The following is an 18,889-nucleotide window of genomic DNA, read 5'->3' as shown; positions in this document are numbered from 1 at the left end:
TGAGAAGGAAAAACAGCAGCCTGCCAGAAAGCAGTTCCATCCTAAAGTGCTGGCTCTTCCTGAAAGCACATGACCAGGAAAAATGACCTGAGATGGCACCTACACACCAATATTACAACTAAAAAAATACACTTGCTGGTTCAGGAATGAAATTTCATATTGTAGAGTGAATTATTTGCAGTGTAAACAGTGTAATTTAGAAATTAAAATGACATCATAAAAATCATGACAGAATCCCTTTAACTTTGAGGGGGTGGATTGGTGGGGGAGTGGATCTGGGCTGGCAGGACCCATGAGGGTTGGAACCCACCAAGGGGAAAATTTACTAAAGGGTGAAGTGGCTAACTTCGCCAGCGTGACATCATTTAATTACTTTGCCGATTTACTAATGGTAGCTTGCGTAATTTCGCTGGCGTAATTTCACCAAGGAGATAGATAGGCGAAGTGTTGCGATGTGCACTAAGCCAGCGCTGGCGAATTTTCGCCGGTTAGTGAATTTGCCCCTAAGTGTTCTCCCAGGGTCCCGCCAGCCCAGTCTGGCTCTACGTAGTGTTCATTTAGGGACCACTTTATCTGGGGGTCTTTTGCTTGAGATTAAAAGTCTGGAGCAAGGCAGCCCTGTCTTTAATGTCTGCCAAGCAAGTTAGTGGACAGTAGGGGGGTAGGAGGGGTCAGCTTATATGCCTCCCCACCTGCCCCTCATGAATGTGTTCAGCAGCACTGTATTCATGGGGGACAGACACAGATCTCCATGTTTTGAAACGTGGTGCAGATACTTACTGAAATGTATCTAGAATGGGAGGCAGTATGCAAAATAGAAAAACCTGGCTAATTATACTTTATACTTTTTTTCACTTTGCACCTTGCGTCTTATGCTGTAAATAACATCTAGTGAGACTGAGCCTGGTGTGGAGGAACAAGCTGGAGAATAAAAGGTGTTCTCTAGTACTGGTGAATAATATACAAAATGTATTTCCTAGCTTGTTACCCATACAGATTCCCTACCATTTATGTTTCCTTCTTTAGGAGCCAAAGCTGAATTCTGTTGTTCTGTTGCAGCGGATGTTTTCTTTTGTCATCTTTGTTTTATTGAATTGGCTTTAGGCAACACACTCACAGCTATTTTGTTGGGATCTGCCTTCCCTTATAAATGACTGAGTGGTGCGCTGCGTGTTTTGCCCGATGGAGTATTCGGCGAGAGCAACATAAAAGTACTTTGATAAATCTTAAGATATATGTGCTTTTCTCACCAGCCTTAGAGAGGCAATTTTACTTGTGCTCCATTTTCCTTTGCTGCTGCTTTATACAAGGTGAAGTTGAGCTTGTAATGCTGAGTGCAGTGGCAGATGGGAAGTCTTTTCTGCTTCCATTGAAATATGTAAAGCTGGCCTTGCATGCTAAAATTTACATGTTTAATAATAAGCTCAGCAAAAGAGCGTCTATTTTTAGCCAATTTGGCCATCCATGTGGGGTTGTCTCATAATGCAAACCTGCTGGAAGAAATCATGGGCCCATACGGTCCTTGTCCAACTGGACTGAAATCACAAATACCTTTTATTTTAGTTATAATATCCCAAAAATGTCCACCTGCCTTCAAATATTTAAATTAAAGGTTTTCTACCAAATAACGAAATTACTTATACAATTGCTCAGGTCAGTGGCGCCCCATGCAGGTGGGCACATGCTTGAGCCTATTTCGATGTACCTCTGATTAAATCCAGATCGGTTTTAATCAGAGGTACGTCAGTAATTCTAACTGCTCTAGACCAAGTGTTCAGTTGCTATGGCTACAAGGAAAAATTACTTCTGTTACTACATAAATTTAAATCATGTCCATACTCCTTAATGTTTATCAGCATTTGCAGTAGGGTGCAGCCTCTGCATAGATCCCAGCATCTGAATATATGTTGACCTTCCCAGTTCTGTCAAGATTGATGTGAATAAAACTCCACCCAGTTTCCAGCAAGCTCTGTTTTTTGATGATCCAAGAGTGTCTTACCAAATTAGGAGGTAGTTAACTTTTGTAATAAAAAATTACCAGCATCACGTAAGGGATTCTAGGAGGTACACTATATGGCCAGCTGCTTGACCCAACATTCTTTTCCAAATATAGGGTATTAAATGACATTTGTTCTCACTTTGCTATTATTACAGCATCTACTCTTCTGTGAAGATTTGCCAGTAGATGTTGGACATTGCTGGTGAGGTTTGCTTTGATTCAGCCACAAGCGCATTACTGAGGTTGAGCACCAATGTCAAGTCTGACTCACAGTCTGTATTCCAAATCATTTCACAGGTGTTAATATGGGGTTAGGTCAGGACTCTTTTCAGACAAGTCCACTTCATCTAATGTAGTCTCAGAAACCCTATTCTGTATCTGGATCTCAATTGCACTGGGGCATTACTGTGGTAAAATAGGTAAGAGCCTTCCCACAATTGTCCCAAATGTAATTATATGCCTTATGGTTTATTTTAACCAAAACCAGGGGTCCTAGCCCAAACCATGGCCCAACAGTCCTAGATCATTATTTCTCCTCTACCCAATGTTACCGTCCTCATAACACATTTGGCAATGCTACCATTACATTTGCCAAAGCCCGATACAGATACAGATACAGAAACAAGATTTATCACTCCAAAGAATGCAATTTCACTGCTCCGTGAGGCAGTCACCTGTTCATTACTGCAGCCATCAAATGATATTTACCCATGGTGAAGTTATGTTTGTCGGCAGCTGCTCACCCATAACTACCCTGCCCTTCCAATCAGTTCTTGTTCTGACGTTGCTGCCAAAGACAGTTTGGAACTCAGCACCTTTGCCACCTTTCTCATTGCAAACCCAATATTCAGATTCTAAAGCTAGCCATGCACAGGCAGATTTTGTCTTCACTCTGTCAGCCAACTTTACTAAAGGGCAAATTTTTGCCTCTGAAGGCTTTGCCATACTTTGTGCAACTTTGTCAGTTATTTTGCAGTGAATACGCATATTCATCAAAATGCGAAGATTTTTCTCAGCAGGTGAACGCTGAGAAATTTGCACCAGTGAATATTCGTCAGCATTTCTAAGCCAATCTTTGCTAGATTTACTTTCTTCCTAGTGAAACTTTGTTAACATATACATGTCTTTATTAGTGAGTGTTGATGCAAATGCTTGAAGTGGCCACTTATTATTAAAAATGTCCAAGGAAGCAAAATAAAGAATAAAGAGATTCTTCCTAGACATGAGCCCACCCTAAAACAAATGTGGCATGAGCTTCAAATGGTTAAAATATATATAGAAGACATTGCATCGTATCTTGGTCATGTAGGCTACAAGATCTCACATATATATTAACCGATGGCTGTATGTCAGTTTATTTACTTTCGCAAAAGGCATGCACCATGAATGATCGTTTAACAGTCATTATCTGATTATACCATCCCCTGACTGATTTCATTGTTTTAAAATTTTAAACCTGTACGATGGTCTGTTGTGAAAATGCAATCATTTGCACCCATCAATGTAAGGATAAGTAGACAATTTTATCTGATCAAGACAAAATTTGCCCGTCTATGGCCACCTTTAGATTGAGTCTACTCTGACAAATGCTCTTATTAGTATTGCTGCTACCCTTATATTCGTCTTGACTTCCACTTGACCTTTCTTAAATAATCTTGTTGCCCCCAAACAAACTGGCCATCCATAAAAAGGAACAATGCTGGAGCATCCATATTGTGGCCTTCTTGTGAAAGGATATTTAAGACTTTATTGTCTCTTGTACCACCCATACTTCATCCAAGTCCTCACCCTTCCTTCAGTGTGGTCTCCCCAACCCTTATCTATTCACCACTCTGTTAAGTAACACAGGTATTTAAATGGACATTTTGCTTCCTTCACTCCTCTTAGCAAATCTACTTCTGCTATCAAAAACCTCTCAGAAGTCTTTTCAAAATACTTTTATATCTTCTTGAATTCTTGGCTTGGAGTCAAGCTTTGGTTGCATGAAACCAGATATACTGCCAAACAGAGACTCTTTTAGACTGACAGTGCACATAGGGGCTACCAAATAGCCAATCACAGCACTTATTTGGCACCACCCTAGGAAAGTTTTCATGCTTGTGTTGCTCCCCAACTCTTTTTACAAATGAGTATGGCTCATAGAAGAGGTAGGGGAAGAGGTAAGGAATTAAACTGCTTATTATACTCCGTCCAACTAAGCACCAACAACTCTAATAAAGACGTTCATACAACTTTAATGTACCCGGCCTATTCAAATTGACCTAAGTGTAAGAGGAATAACAAAGTTTCAGTAGGCAGAAGCGATCGCTAGCATAATTTTGATTTGCCGAGGTGACGTTAGCGTAAAGTCGCCAGCGTATGGCACCCAGGACACAACTTCACATTTTAGTGAATTAGCGTAGTGATAGAGAATTTTCACCTGGCAATGTGGTGCAAAGCATTCGCTGGCGACTATTCGCCCCTTTAGTGAATCTGCCCCATTTAAGAGACGTCTATAAAACACTAAAAGCACATAGATGAAAAATATGAGTCACAAATTAAACATTTCAGCTTTAAACTAAATTAAACTTCTCAGCAGTAGACCTTTATCTACAAATCTTTAGTTCCTAGTTAAATATTGAAACAACACGAGGCCTGCAGTATGTTATAGTCAAATGTGTAGGCGCTCTGAGAAGGAGTTAAAATAAAATCTCCATATATAATAATTTATAGCAGAGTACAATGCTGTAGGTGTGACAGCCTTAAGCTAACATTCTTCTTTTTAAAAATACATTTACCAATAAATCTATGCATGAGGTTCAATTTCCTCTGTTGGTGACAAATGTCACCTTTAGTGTCCATGTATACAGAGATGTCAGATGCCTGGAGTGGCCATATGTACTCAAATAGGCTGTTAGTCACAAGAGGGCATGTATTGGAATTGGAAATGATTGATACAAATTTTTAGCGTTAATTACCCTTTAACAATCACTTAACATATTGACCTATAGGCAGAAGATGTTTGAGCTATAATGGGCTTATGCAGCATGACATTCAATGCAATTTAGTCACTTTTTTTTTTACGTAAATACACGTCCAGCTGTTTTGCTAATGATTATAATTACCTTTTAATAAAACTGGTAAAATAGGTGAAAATAGCTGTAACCGTGATAAAATGTAACTATATTTAACCATTGATCATAATCCAGTTTCAAGGACGATTAAAAATTACACCACTTCTGAGATATTAGATGCCTATTAATTACTGTAAACACGCTGATGGGTTTATTTAATAGGAAGTGCGGATAAATTCTCTGACTGCTCGAGAACTGCTTGTAAAATTAATGTCAGCAAGGCTCTGTAATTTCTCTCTTTAAAATGACAGCATTAGTATTGTTAATAGATTACTAACATCCTTCATACTGAGGTTTTAATGCTACAGTACTCCTATTTCATTAAAAAAAAAAAATCTGTGGCATGGCTCTTTAAGGTTTACTAGGCATGATGCAACTATTGGGCCAATAAAACCAAGGGAATTACTGTTCCTATTTGCTCCATGTGTCCAAATAACTATAATTATTTCTATTTAGGCAGGATAGCTAGAGATTTTGGACCTAAAACACGTCCTTTGGACTTTGACAAAAACACCACTGGAAGGGCTAAGACTCTTCCCCTACAGATATATATGTCATCCACAGCCTTCCCACTGTATAAATGATGGTTATCTACTTTCAGTATGTTGGGCTCTCTCCTCCCCTGTTATGTCCAAAATTCCCCTATGAGGTAACTCCTACCTCCCACATTTAAAATATATCCAGGTCTTCGTATCCTGACCCCACCATGCAATTAAATATTTGGGCCATCTCATCTTTCTGGGTTCCACTCAAGAACCATCACAATTACCTCCCAACATACTCACAACTTAGGAATGTTTTCAACACCAAGTTCTCCACTCTAACCTCACTAGTTAAAATTTAATATGTGGAGGACATCCCCATAACTTCCAAACTATCTTCAAGACTATACCAGTCATTGTTGACCTGTGTCCTTATAGAGCAATAATCCAGCCTGGACTGAGAATTAAAATAGGCCCTGGCATTTCAGGTACATAGAGGCCCACTCTGCCAATACAGAGGCCCAAACAGCCCCAACCAGCCCACTAAATACTCACTTTCTATGGCACCTTATAGCAGCCCCTCTGGCATTTGCCAGAACCCACAGATTGCCAGTCCAGGCCTGCAATAATCCCAAAAATGTCTACCAAACGTCTACCAAATCACAGCCCTTATTAAGCATCCCCCATGGACTTTTTTCGTGCTTGTTTAGCTCCCCAAAACTTTTGAATGTGGCTCACTGATACAAAAAAAGGTTGGGGACCCCTGTTATAGAGGATAGATGCAATCCCTAATTTGACTCAGGAGCAACCAACGACTTTTATCATTTTTTAAATCTCCTCTAAAAATAGTCTTATCCAATGCAAAATATTAAATCAGCTATATATTATGCGGGTTAGACTCCATAGAAAGAAGACCAGATGCCTCTTACTCCAGCTGCACTGGATTATTTCCATATGATCGCGTCTTGTCCATCAATAGGCAATTTCTGGTGCAATATCATAGGAATTCTGGCAAATAAAATAGCTTTTGTGCAAATAATATCTCCAGAACGCAGCATTTTATGGATCATTGATGATATCATTCCTACTAAGTATGCTAGAAATATATTCTGTTTTTCTGTTTTATGCTAGGAAGGATATAGCTATGCACTGGTTGTGTGTGACTCTTCCTAACATTACTGGTTAATAAAGAAATCCTGCTCACCTCAGAAGTCCGAGGCACTCAAACCTAATTCAACAAAACCTCAGCTCCACGGTGGAAGATGGGCTGACAACAGTAAATTGAGTCCTTCTCTTTATTACCTCTAGGAAATATGTGATAATTCTTATGCTCAGCGTTTAAAGTGGTTTATATTCTGTTTTAAAGAACTGACCTGGAAATCTATTTGTTGGTTTTGCATACAAATACATTTTATCTTTAAAAAATTGCACAAAATTGCAACCAGGTTAGACCTCCTGTAGAAAATCTCCCCCGCCAGTATGCATTACTGAACTATTATAGACAGTAAAAATAAATACTTATAAGTAGGATATATGTTTACATTACATGCATAAGCATTGAGGTTCTATTTCAAGTACCTACCATCCAGTTTTTAGAATTATTTATATGAACCCCAGCTGTGCCTCAAATTGCAGTCTTACTCTGACTTTGTTTCCCTGTATGTCTCGGTCTAGCTCCCTGTTTATAGCCACATTTGGTAAATATTTGTTATTGAATGCCAGCATCACAGCAGCAACTCACAAACTATACTGACTACTAATAAGCCAGTGCAGCAGGAGGAATGGCTTTGATTTTGAAAGGGAATGTAGGAATTCTCCCAAATTGAGATAAAATGCCCCCTGTGGAGCAAGGTGCTGACTTGATATTGAATGTAATACTTTTAGGGTACAGCAGATGGAGCACTTTGCTAGCTGCATGATTCCTAGCTTATGGGCAGGTGCATAACATTTAGAAATACCTGTGCTTAGAATTAAGTGGTAATCATGCTGATCCTGCCGGTGCAATAAAGGGCAGGCTATTATAACGCCAAAAAAAAATAAGTGATAATATCTTGACCTGTAATTGCACCAGTGGGGTCAGCATGGTTACCATCATAGGCTATGGTTGTATATTTTCGAGCATTTTGCCCTCGAGCTAGAAACTGTGCCGGCGACTTAATGTTTTGGGCAATGGCACAAACAGAGAGCAATTTTTCGCCTTATTCTTTTGTATCTCAAAGTTAATGGTAAATACAGTGATGCATCTTATCTGGTCCTGAAGCTTTCTAATATTTTATCCCCCTAGAAATCACTTTGGGTACCGTTACCCAAGGGTAATGGAAAACAGAATATTTTTAGTCATGAAAATGCTGCCTGCTCCTTGGTTGCTCTCAGTTATTAAACCTGGTGCAAACAATATAATCCTGTGTATCTGGGTGTGGTTTGCTCTCATGGATTCAGTTACATGGATGAACCTACCCAGGCTCCTTAGAAAAAATATTTTTTGGCCCCTCTCTCCCCCTCTACAGGTATGTCTTGTGATCCCCATATGTTTATACTGTACATCTCATGGTGCAAACACAGGCCTGTTGGGATCTTCCTAGTGGGCCAGCTGGGTGGGTTCTGGTAGAAATTTGGCCAACCGTTGCAGGTTAGGGTTGGGATGAGACTGAGGAAGTACACCGCACCTCTGCTCTCAAAGGTACCCTGTCATGGAAGCAGAGGCGTGCAAAGAAATTGCCTACCCAGCAGGAAAACGTGGGTATGGGTTAGGCGCAGTTCCTACAATGGCTACATTTTGCCAGTCGGGTTTGGGTTAAAGTTTTGTTGGTTAGGGTTGAGTTTTTCCTGACTCGCACATCACTACATCTCCCAATGTCCCACTGGAGATATTCTTTCATATCTTGTGACATTTACATAAAGCCAGATCTTAATAGATGTTTGCTTTCAAAACGGTGGCCAATAAATGCTACTTATGACAGATTGCTAAGGGTTAGTAGATCTTTTCTAATATATAGATAGATAGATTCCACCTTTCTGGCCCAGACCCCCCCCCCCTGCAAAAAATATATTGGGCCCCCTTGATATTATGTTGCCTGTGATCTCCTTCACCCACCTCTGTGGACGTGAATACATTGGATGGCCCAGACAAGAAAAGAGGCATAAGGGACTTGGCTCCTTACCAATTCTCCTCTGGGGTCTGCTGTATTTTAGTTCTACATTATCCCCTTTATTTGCCTGCCTTTTCTTTTCAAGCCAAGCTCACACCTGCCGCTCTTTTGTATACAAAGCCTTCCTGAACTTGATTTCCCTCAAGATATTTAAATAACATCTTTCATCAGAGGGAGTATTTACAAATATAAACAGAAACCCGTAAAACAAAATACTTGAAAAGCAATATATGCTCTAGTTTGGGATCTTGAATTCTGTTAAATCCATGAAAATGCACAGGGAATTGTTTTCTTGCCTACAAGCTCTGCTTCAATCAAGATTCACCTTCATAATCACATTCACTTCATTTTCTCAGTTGTAATAAGGTTTTGTGTGTATTGGGACGTACACATCGGGGTACATGAGAACCAATCAGAAACTGTAAGTGGAACCGACAGCCAACTAAAGGTGAGGTGCTGATAGAGTGGAATAGATTCACTATGAATCATTTTGCATATGAATATACTGCGAACCAATGGAGAATATTTACTGTTCATAAATTTATATTCCCTTTATTTTAGTAGTTGGTGAGGAAAGTAAGGGCATCGTATTGGTGTATGAAACCATCATTCTAAGATAGGCTTGACACTTCTTTAACTCAAATTTAAGAGCCAGCAGACCTGCAAAGGGGCAGAGAGATGATAATGGTTTTTTTTTTAAGTTTCTTTTTTTATTGCATTTTTTTCATCAATCAGTTTTAACATCATCTGTTAAGCAATACAGTCATAGAATATCAAGATCAAGGCACATGTTAAAGGTTTTCCTTAAATTCAGTTTGAATTGTAAGCCTTTACATGGAATTGAAGTCTTCAGAGAACCGGGATGTTAACTATCATACAAATAAACAAACTTAATACCCATCATTATTGTATTGAGTCATTTTTTTACTTTCTTTTCCCTGACTAACTCAGGGGGGGAGGGGATTTTGGGTTCCTTGAGAATCTGCTAAATGAAAGTCTAGGGCAGGAAGGTGCTCTGAGATCCAGGGTGACCATATTTTTTAAAAAAAAATTTGGACAACCTTTCTGCAAATATAACAATTGGTATAATTGGTATAGAGGGACAGCATCATTGACCATTTGTATCCATTGGCTTTTTTGGGGGGGTGAGCTGATTTGCACCTCATAGCAATGAATCTTTTTGCTTGTATAAAAAGGAAATTTAGGAAAGTCTGTTCGGCTATTGTAGGGGCAGTTTCTTTGACCTGATTTAATAGCAGAGTTTCAGGGTTTGAAGGGATAATGAGCGCAAGGATGAGTCCAATATCACTTTTTCCAGAATTTCATTATTTTTGGGCAGTGCCACACCATCTGCATGAAATTTGCTGGGGATTGAGAACACTTGGAGCAAATATCTGATATGTTAGATGCTATTAAATGAAGCCTATGGAGTGTTAAATAGGTCCCGTGACAGAAGCGGAACTGGATGATTTTTTCTTTTGAGATGACAAGTTTCGAGTTGTGTGTTTCTAGAATATCATCCCACATTTCTGTGGTGAGTTGCGTCCTGTAGCCATTTGTCATACCGTTTTTTTAAGTATAGAGTCTTTTGGGGTGCTTAGAAGAGCATAAAATTGTCAAACTGGTTTGTTAAGATCCGGGTTAAAGGCAAGCACTTCTTGTCTGGTTGGATTAGTCTGAATTGTGTTTTTATGGCTTGGCGCAATTGCAAAAATCTAAAACACATTGTGTTGGGCATATTAAACATAGTTTTCAGCTCATCGAAGGTTAACAACTTGCCCTGTACCATAACTTGCCCTAGGTATTTAATGTTGTATTGGGCCCAGATTGTAGGGTCTGGTATAGTTCGTAGTTGTGGGAGTTGCGGGTTATACCAAAGAGGCAGGTTGGGCGAGTATTGATTTTCAATTTTTGGAAAGAGTTGTAGGGCAATTTTCCAAGTTTGGACCATGGCTGTCATTAGTTGGGTAGATGACTTGTAGTCTTTGGTACCCCGGTACAACATATTTTTGAGAGCGTCATACGAGTCAGCTATTTGGGCTTCTAGGTTGGTGGTGGCATTTTGAGTGGAGGGGCTATCCACCACCAGGAATTAACCAGTTTAGTGGCAAGGTAGTAGAAATATAAATTGAGTGCTGCTAGACCCCCTGCATCTGCTGGGAGTTGCAGGGAGTGCACTGCAATTCTGGGAGTTGTTGCTGCCCAGTATATGGTAGTAGTTAGGGAATTCAATTTACGAAAGAAGCTTTTTGGTATCATAATTGGGGCTTGCCTAAAAAGTTATATATATATTTTGGGAGAATGATCATTTATATAGATTCACTCTACCTAGTAAAGTTAAAGGGAGAGAGTTTTATTTTCTAGTCTTATTGTTAAGGGAGTTAAATTCAATTCAATATATTTGTATAGTTGGTGGTGTACATGTACCCTTAGGTATTTGAATGTGTTGACCCATTGTAATTTTACCTGTACTCTCTGGCTGTCAGTGTGGAAGGAGTCAATAGGAATGAGAACTGATTTTGCCCAATTTGTGTTCAGTGTGGTGGTTTATTACCGTTAGAGCAGATGTAAGGGCTTCATAGGGGTTTTCTAGAAATAGGATTGTATCATCCGCATACATCACTACAGTTTCTGTTATAGGGCCAAGCTTCAGACCTTTGACTCCCTTTGTTGTTTTGAGTAGCCAAGCTAGTGGCTCCATTGCCAGTGCAAAGAGCAACGGGGAGAGGGGGCATCCCTGCCTTGTACCCCTGCTGAGTGAAACCGGTTGGGATATGTTTTGATTCGTTTTGATACGGGCTTTGGGATCATGGTATAAGGCATCAACCCACTTTCTGAAGTTGGGTCCTTTACCCATTTTTATCATGCTGACCCGAAGAAAGCTCCACTCGATGGAGTCGAAAGCCTTTTCATTGTCTAGAGCGGCTAACACCCTGTGACCAGAGTTGTCGTGTTGGGCTACTATATTTGTAAAAACTCATCTGACATTAATATCTGTGGTTCGGCCCAGTATAAATCCTGCTTGGTCAGGGGAAATCAGTTTTGTAATATACTGGTTGAGCCTACGGGCCATTATTTTTGCTAGGATCTTGGTGTCAACATTGATTATTACCGATATCAGCCTATAAGAGGCACAATTTAATGGGTCTTTGTCTGATTTTAGAATTAAGGTCATCAATGTTTCACTCATGGATACTGGCAAGTCTGCCCCCCCAGTACATTGTTAAATAAAGAGGTCAACAATGCTTAATATGCTTAATATATGTCAGGGAGCCGGGAGCTCCCTCCAGGGAGGTTGTCTGGATCAAGGAGGAAGCCCTCTTGAGGGAACAAGGTCGCGGTATCCAAAGGGTTAAACGGAGAATAGTCAGGATCAGGCAAGAGTTCACAGGCAGGCAGAATACAAACAAAGTCCAAAGTCCAGGCAAAGGGTCAGGATACAAGGCAGGAACAAGATTAGGCAATAAGGCACACAGGTAACCCAGGATATGCTTCAGGAAAGTAATCCTATTCTTGGGCGCCATTCTGGCGTCTAGTTGGCGTTTTTATTTTCAAATTTGGCGCCATTCTGACGTCATTGACGCTCTTGCGCCGACGTCGGCGCGCTGACGTCATCGCCCGGCGCCGCTACCCACGTGGCGGCCATGGGCGCCGCCATTTTGGGAGCGACGCCGGCGAAGATGGACGCGCCGCCCGGAGCTCCTGGGCCTGCTCCGGGCGGCGATCGTTACAATATAAAAGTCTGTTGGAAGACCATCCAGACCTGGTGTTGTCCGGGGGTACGTGAGGAGAGAGCCTCAACTAATTCTGTTTCTGTGCTGAAGGCATCCAGAGAGTCTCTGTCTAAAGGGTCCAAGTGGGGGATTGGAATCTCTTCCAAGTAGTTCTGTAGTTGTGTAAGGGTCAGCCCTGAAGTATATAGGGAGGGATAATATTGCATATCAACACGTGGTTAATTCCTATGGGATCAGTTATTATAGTGTCCACATTGTCTTGGATTGCTGGTATGGATGTTTTGGGAGATAGTTCTCGAGATAGCAGTGCCAGGAGTTTGCCATTTTTTTCTCTCCTGTGTCCAGAGTATTGGCTGTTTGGCGTAGAAGGTTTTTTTTTAACCTGTTTGACTCAAACTGTCTGCAAAGCACGAAAGCCACATTTGTCTCGTTTGTGGGGATTGGTGTTGGGTAAACTGTTGTTCAGTTAGGGTAACTTCTTTCTCCAGATCAGTGATTTCTTGTTGAGTTTGTGTGTTGAATGCTTTCATTTGGCCTCTGATGAAGGCCTTCAGGGAGTCCCAGACCATTTGGGGTGAAGCTGTGTTGTTGTTTATCTCGATTAAGTCACTTAGCTCTTTATCAATCGGTTCTGTGATCACGTCCTGATGTAACTAAAAACTGTTCAATTTCCAGATTTTGTCCGTTTGAAGTAAACCAGTTTTCAATGTTATGGAGAGTGGTGAGAGGTCCGATATCCCGCCTGGCAAGATGTCTACTGTTGAGGTCTGAGATAGTATTGCTGGGGTGTCTAAGGCTAGTGTTATGAGTTGCTGAGAAACAGGTACATTTTTTGTCCTTGGGATGTTTTTCTCTCCATAAATCCGCAAAGTTAAAAGCAGAGATCCAGGGGGAGGGTAGCAATTTTGCTCATTATTTTAGACAACAGCGTCACATCAAAGGGGTGTGGGAGGTACACATTGACCATGATGTAAGTTCCTCCGTTTGCTATGCAGTGCATAATAATAAAGCGTCCCTCCGAGTCCGTGATGAGTGTCTTAAGAGTGAAAGAGCAATTTTTTGACACAAGTATTGATACTCCTCTAGAGTAGGTTGAGTAGGTAGAGTGGTAAGAAGCTGCTATCCACGGTCTTCTAAGAGCAAGCAATTAGTTCCCATCTAGGTGGGTTTCTTGAAGCATAGTGATGTGAGGTTTTAACCGCTGAAGTGTTTTGAATACCAAGACCCGTTTTATTGGGGAGCCCAGGCCACGGACATTCCATGACAGTAGTCTAATTTCAGCTATAATCGGCATAGTATTGGATAAGGAGGAGAATTAGGGGAAAAAGCAGCCAGGAAAGAAGTAGTATATCCAAAGGTTTTGTGATGCCCTACCTGCTGTTCCCCAATTTGAGCAATTTTAATCCCAAAACATAAAACATTGTCAGAGGGGGTAGAACAAAGGTATGTTTAGTACAGTTCCTTAGGTCAATACCTTACCAACTGTAGGTAGTAGTCCTTGTCGACTTTTGTTGGTTCCAGCTTTCCTGGGAGGTTCCGGGATTATGTAGATTCCGTAGCCCTTGAAATCAGAGTTGTTACAACGGCTCATTCCGGTGTTGGTGATCTGTGCCTCCTAGGTGAGCGCTGTGGCTGGGGGGAGGTCGCAACAGATTCTATCCATTGGAGTGCATCGGTTGGTGCATTGAAAAAATATGCTCTGTCATCTTCCATTATCCGTAGGCGGGCAGGGAATATCATAGCGCATTTGAACTGTAGTTGACTAAGCTTTTCCTTAACAGTGTTGAATTTGAGCCTCTGGTTGCATACTGCCATAAGAAATCAGGAAAAATAGAGACTTTATGGTTTTCATATTGTAAAGGACCTTTCATCCTTGCCTCTTGGAGGACTGCGTCACGGTCCTTATAGTTAAGTAGGTGGGCAATGAGTGGTCTTGGAGGTGCCCCTGGTGGTGGGGGTTTGCTAGGGACCCTATGGGCCCGTTTAATAATGAAACACGTGGAGAATATTTCCTTTCCAAATGTTTGCAAAAAGCCAGTCTTCTAGAAAAACCTCCACATGTTTGCCTTCAGCTCTTTCTGGAATGGCAACAATGCAAATATTATTCCTCCTTAGGCGGTTTTCTAGGTCATCAGACTTGGATTGTAATTCAGAGATTTTATGGGCATAGTCCTCCATAGCATTGTGAAGAGGCTGTGTATCTTTTGAGATTCGCCTCTCAGTTTCTTTAGTACGTTCTCTCAGTTTCTGCATATCTTGTTTGATTATGTTAAAATCTGTTTTCAGCTCGTCTAGTTTGTTCAAAACTGAGGCATGATTAGTTCCTATCAAAGTTGCTATTTCCCCTAGCGTGGGTTCTGCAGGCGGCAGTTCAGGGGAGGAAGGGGAGACATTTGTTCCCTGTCAGCCTTGGGGTCCATAGAAGTATTAGTCGTAGAATCGGCTGGGACAGTACTGGCATATTTGCTTAAAGTTAGTGCAGTGGAAGCGCTCACTTTGGGGCTTCCCGATTGACGCTGTTCTTCCTCCATGCCGTCTGTTCTTAAGGGGCACACTGATCCGCCATCTTGTGAAGCTGCATGGTGTTGTTCGGCAGGTTGGATTTTGGGCGATGCGCCTTTGGTTCTCCCCATTGCAGCGGGTTGTTGGTACCGGAGTGATCCACGGGAGGTACTGTGTATACAGGTACTGAGTTTGAGCTGTGTTTTGGGCTGTAATGGGTTGTAATGGGCTGTCCGGGACACATAACAGGGTTATGTGTCCCGGAGCTCCCCGAGTTGCGTTCTACATCTAGCGGTTCCGATCACGCCCCCGAGATGATAATGTTTGGGGAGATCAGGGCATGGCTTGGCAAAGAGCTGGGGCAGGACTTAATTCCATGGTCCCAAGTGGCTCATGGGAATAGCTGGTCAGGAAAGAGTCTTGCAATTACAAGCAATGCTAAAGCTGGTAAATATTTAAAAGCAGCCCTGCCCATTTTTTTGGCTTGGTCGGTTAAATACTGCAAGGTGGAAACCCCATTCCTCTATACATTGGGCTCATTTATGCCCCACAGCTGCATTTGTAGTTGTGCTAAAAGTGCTGCAGTCTTTGTGCAAATTGATGCCATTCATTAAAGGTACGTGTGTCCAAAGCTGTTCCTTGCACTTTTGCATTTGGCTCCCAGCGCCAATGTGCCCCACCAATCTGTTTGGATTGATCTTGTCCTGGCTATGTGTTTTAGAGGTATTAAACATGAAACTGGCATGTCTTTTATTTATGGGTGGTTAATGGAAAATATTTATTGGTAACCTTGCAGTAAGGCACACAGGTGGGGTGACAAGTCCTTGGAGGGATTTAGGACAGACAAGATACAAGTAACACAGCACAGCGGTACCAGGCCTGGTTCAGAAGATGGAGCACTGAGGACTTCAACCAAAACGGTAATGTTCTGGAAAGATTAAAGTTCCTGAAGGACAAAAACCCCAGTCCCTAGGATACCTTATTGGCGGGCTTAATGCTTTCCCAAAGTTATTGGTATGAAAATTAGAGCAGAAGTCTTTATTTAGAGTTGCCACATTAGTGTTGTGGGTGAGCTGATGACATCAGGCAGCAGGATGAGGAGATTTAGGGGATAGCCTTGTGATGTTGGGGTAAGGCTCTGACACAGCAGCCTGTGATTGGCTGACTGCAATCATTATAGAGTTCTGTCCAGGTTTTTAATCCAGAAATGCTGTTTTGAAGAAGCAAAAACCGGACTGTCAGGGTAAAAACCAGATGGGTATCAACCGTATTATATTGTAGACATAATGCCTCAGCAAAAGGAAAAAAATATGGCAGCTCTCTCACAGAGAAAGAATTCTGCCTGCATTATTCCTCAAAATTCAAAAATGTCTGATCATTTTCTGTAAAATAGTCCTTCCAAATCTGCACGGATTTTCCCCCTTATTTATCAATAAATTTTTCCTGAAAATTTCCTGTGCAGGAAAAAAACATGATAAAACCCAGTGCGGATCAGGATATCTTCGGGACTTCTCCCGTTGACTTTTACATGAACTCAGCAGGTCTAAATTGGAGTACTTTTTTATTCAGACTTTAAACACCCTCGGGCATTAATAAATTCCGAAAAATTTTAGTTTTTCTTTCCACTAAAAAGTCGGCTTTTATAGTAAAAAAAAAACTTGAATTTTTTGAGTATTCCTATATAATATGGATATATGAGTATGGGGGACTTTTTGTATAAGGGGCCTTTACATAATACAAAGCACCATAGTCTCCTTATAATCAGATAAATATCATACACAGGATTTAACAATGGAGATCACTCCTTCGCTGTCATACAATGAGATTGTATCTGTATATAATCAGAGTTCACAGATGATTAGTTATACCTCAGATGTTCCGTTACAGGACGGATCCCTGTACAAAGTGCTCAAGGGGTCCCCAGAGACTCACGTCTTTACAGAAAAATGACCCCTTTGAAATCTTCTGTCATGGGAGAGGAGAATTTAATCAAAGAATTGTCGTCAAGTTTGAATTATTTATCAGTCAATAGTTGAAGGAAACAAATGGGAAAAAACTCTCCCTGAAACAGCAATTACAACACAGGCCTTGGGGGTAAAATGGGTCGCCGGCTATCTCGGCAATACCAGCATGAGCCATATCTGTATTTAAGGGAAAAATACATCCAATTTATTATTATAGTAATGTAATGTTTGCTTTCCAATAGATGGTAGTGCAGGAAAGCAAAGCAAAGATTATTTTATGCATAGGACATTCAGCTCTATATTCACATATAAATTTAAATGGAAGCTGCCATAGTGATTACCTCACTGAAGACATTTTCAACAGACTGCAGTGGAAGGGGAATTCCTTCATCCAGAAAATTAGATTTCACTTGTGAATGAATGCAAACAGAATAAAAAAAATAATTGTTCAGTGGATATAATAAATTATACTATCATGAAATGGCCAGGGACTGATGTGAATACAGGCATGGGATCCATTATCCAGAAACACTTTTTATAGAAAGCTCCAAATTACTGAAAGGCTGTCTCCCATAGACTCCATTTTATCCAAATAATAAAACAGTACCTTGTACTTGATCCAAACTAAGATACAATTAATCTTTATTGGAAGCAAAAACCAGACTGCTGGGTTTATTTGTTTCCATGATTTTCCAGAAGACTTTAGGTATGAATATCCAAATTATAGAAAGATCCGTTATCTGGAAAACCCCAGGTCTCAAGCATTCTGCATAACAGGTCCTATACCTGCAATGTATAATCTCTGTAAAGTGCTATATAAATGATGACTAATAATAATAATATTAAACTAAATGGCAGGACCTTCCTTGGGAATAAATACAAATATACAGAGAAGGAATGTACACTAAAAGGAGTGTACACTAAAGCCCAACCACTTCATATAAATAAAGTCTTTTTTTCCTTTATCCTTGCTTCTAGGTGATGCGTGGGGGAGTGTGGAAATGACAGACTGCGAATGGAGAAGACAGATGAAGTGAGAGGTAGAAAATTGTTGAGAAAATGAATGTTTAGAAAGTGAGGGGCAAACAAGGACTGAAGCTGGTTGAGATGAACGAGAGGCAGAGAAATTAGTGTTTCAAACAGCACCTGGGGGTCAGGCATTATTTATCCCTATCTGACCCGACTCGTATACAATTCTTGCTCGTATTTCCTGGCCCGTGTCACATGACTGTATCTATTTCTTTCTTGTCTAATAAAACTGCAATCGTGTCATGCTTTATTGCTGGGAGTCCAGATAACCGTAGTAGTGGTCCCAGAAGGGTCACGGCAAGATAATGATGTCACACAAGCTTTCTATCTCTGCAGCGTCAAAAGCGGTGACATTTTCACTACACTGTTGTGGATTGTTTCCTTTTGGTCCAATGGGAATCCAAAGAAATATTGTTGCTTAGAAATGTGGCAGTTTGTTTTAAAGCAACAGTACAGTCGATAGTATAATAGTGTTATATTTGTAAAGCCACTGCCTCAGCCTACCTCAAAGATCTTAAGGCTTATTTATATCTGCAAGGTCACTGGGCAAAGCAGAATTCCGAGCTCATTTGCCATGTTTTTTTTCTCATGATGCAGCGTTTTTTTCCCGGAATTCCAGAATCATAGCAGTTGCAAGGGGGGTGATGCACTACAAGTTTTAAAAAGTCTGGTTTATGTCATTTCCAGTGTTCGGTGCAAGAGTGACGCTTGTGCAAGTGTTCTGCGCCCAGTGTCGGACTGGGACACCAGGGGCCCACCCAAAAACCTTAGACCAGGGGCCCACTCAGTATTATTTTTCTTCCTCTCCTCACTCAATCTCTATTCTTCTAGTCTCTATTCTTTACATAATATAAACTATTATTCCATCTATTTAGCATCATAGAAATAGGGAATGGCCATGAAATAGACCAAATGTT

At 40.8% G+C, this 18,889-nt stretch overlaps 1 protein-coding gene and 1 long non-coding RNA gene across 2 annotated transcripts in view; one reads left to right on the top strand and one right to left on the bottom strand.

Annotated features, from left to right (window-relative positions):
* The window catches only part of cdh22.L (cadherin 22 L homeolog), a 100,979-nt gene that overhangs the window by 40,742 nt on the left and 41,348 nt on the right, over positions 1–18,889 (bottom strand). The gene's annotated exons all lie outside the window — the stretch shown is intronic.
* Positions 12,919–18,737, top strand: LOC121397898. Its single transcript, XR_005964018.1, has 3 exons — positions 12,919–15,162; positions 15,776–15,899; positions 17,922–18,737. It is a non-coding gene; the product is annotated as an uncharacterized LOC121397898 (long non-coding RNA).

Source organism: Xenopus laevis, chromosome 9_10L, assembly GCF_017654675.1.
Source record: "Xenopus laevis strain J_2021 chromosome 9_10L, Xenopus_laevis_v10.1, whole genome shotgun sequence".
In the NCBI taxonomy this organism is placed as follows: Eukaryota; Metazoa; Chordata; class Amphibia; order Anura; family Pipidae; genus Xenopus; species Xenopus laevis.
The sequence above is the reverse complement of the archived record's forward strand: the minus strand, read 5'-3'. Positions and strand labels throughout refer to the sequence as shown.